Below are 2,440 nucleotides of genomic sequence, written 5' to 3'. Positions count from 1 at the left end.
GACTTCACATTAGCCTTTTGTGACGCTAGACAGACTAGAACCAGAGCAGTGAGGCAGATAATTCCAGACACCTCTGTAGGGTGAAAGCTGCAGAAGCTTCTCCCTATTCAAATGGGAAACCAGGTATAACAAGCATTTACAATGCAATAGGTCTCGCACTGACATTATTTTGAGCTATTGACATTCTAAATGACATTGTTTTTTTGTTTTGTAGAACATACATAAAATGAATTTATAATTTTAAATGGCAATAGCTAAAAAAATGTTAAATGCGACATCTATTGCATTACATTTACACTAGAGTGAGCTATTGGCATTGTAAATGGTACTGGCTTTTATTAATGTGATTGTTTAACAATATACATATAATGCATTTTCAAAACCTACAAGGTGTGCATTATTATGTAGACCTTGGTACACTGGCAGTGAAACCGAGAAACATTGATACTGCTTATATTTGTAATGGTAGTTTTGGCAATTATCAGCTCCACTATGTAGCGTCATTTTGAATGTACTAGTTTACACATATTTTAGCCTACCATTGCTTAGTGGGTCAACTAAGCTGTGTAGCCATATTTAAATGATATCCTATAATGATTAATGTGTTTAAAGTGATTGCTCCAATATCTTTTATTATATTATGTTCACTTTTGACTAACATGTTTTAAAATTAACAAATTGTCACCCGTCATTCAAATATCCTTAAAGATCATACATTAGCCAAATATATTTGAAAAAATTGCCTGTTTTTAAATATCACCAAAATTATAGATTTTAGGTCTCGCTAGGCAGCGCGCATGCGCTGTCTCTCCGAGACATCTGGTAATCCATATGGGTGTTGAAACTCCGCCCATTGCTTGTTACTTTGTCGTGGCTTGTGATCATCCACAACGTCCGACCAGCCCTTCGTGCTACAGTAACGACCATCCGCCACCCTCTCCGTGCTCCTTGCGGCTTCCTCCACCGTAAACAGAACTCTTTGTGCTGGACTTTGGAAGGTAACTTTTTCAGCGGGACTAACCTCATCCCTGTGTCCAGCATATGCTCAATTGCAGTTGGCCTGAACTTGTGACTTTCATGCGGTCTTAACTTTGAGTGGCACTTTGTTCTTTTGGAAACTATGCTTACCTTAAATCTTTTAACCCCTCCAATGCTGGTGACAAACCCCAGCCGTCACGCCCCGTGGTGGGCGTCTGCGGATGACGGCTGGGGTTCGTCACGGCCCCGCCCTGTTCTTTTGTTTACCGCACAGCGGTAAAATCGCGGCCGCAGCGAAGGGGTTATTTTGCATATCTCCAATTCTACTGATTTGATTTTTGTCATTTTGGTGTCAAATAATTTTTTTACAGTGTACTCTATTTTTTTTTATTCGAGTGAGTTTTTTGTGTTTTAACTTATTACTGGTTAAGTGCTGCATAAATACTTTATACATTGCCTCTAAGTTAAGCCTAACTGCTTTTGTGCCAAGCTACCAGAGTGTTAGGCACATGTTAATTTAGTGACTTTTTATGTTTCACCAAGACAAGGATTGTGGCTCTGGCTTGAGAAGGGTTTCCCCGCCCCTCAACCAACAACTCAATTTCTCACAGTTCTGCCATATCCCTAAAATAGCCAGATACAGGGTTGGATTGAGATCAAAAATAGGCCTGGGCACGCTAACAAAAAGTAGCCCACATTTGCAGATGTTTTCTTAATTTCACTTAGATAAAAAGAAATGTGTTCCCACTACTGAACCACACATGAATGTAAGTGAAACCACGTCTGCTCAAGCCCCCACTCAGCCTGCATACATTAATGGGTTAGCCCAGCGACAGAAAGGGGTGACACCTCCGCTCATCAGCCTCTAGAAAGGCCACCTAGGCACCCACTGGGCCGCTGGCGGCATCCAAACAGCACAGACAGCCCCCAGGCTGCCCAAAAAAGTCCCACAACTAGAACTCGGATACCAGCCCCTCGGTCATTGCCCGAGTGCCCGACTTACCAATCTGACGCTGGTCAGATATTAAGAAAATAGTGCCGACTTCCCACCAACTACAGCCAAGAGCTTCACAGGAACACAATAACAATCATAATAGTGTGATGCTAATGTGATAAATGTGCTCTAGTGGTTACGGTGCTATAACCTTTTATGACCTTCGATTTGAAAGATTCGTTTCCCAATCAGCATTCTTTTAAAAAACACTCTCGAATAGGATTCATATACAGTTCATGCTGTTCCAAACACATAAAATCATTTTAAAGTTGGGAAACTAATGGCATTTGACAGGTTTGAAAGAAAGGAGGTGCACGAGTCAACAGATGTAGAAAACATATTTTATTACAATACAAAACAGGGAAATATTTGGCTCTTTCTGAGATTCAACAAGCTCTAAGGCTGCTGTATTACATGCAGCGTAAACCAATTATCACATTTTTATGGAATTAAAAATAAATATCTACT

The sequence above is a fragment of the Lissotriton vulgaris genome, unplaced genomic scaffold (assembly GCF_964263255.1).
Source record: "Lissotriton vulgaris unplaced genomic scaffold, aLisVul1.2 SCAFFOLD_478, whole genome shotgun sequence".
NCBI lineage: Eukaryota > Metazoa > Chordata > Amphibia > Caudata > Salamandridae > Lissotriton > Lissotriton vulgaris.
The sequence above is the reverse complement of the archived record's forward strand: the minus strand, read 5'-3'. Positions refer to the sequence as shown.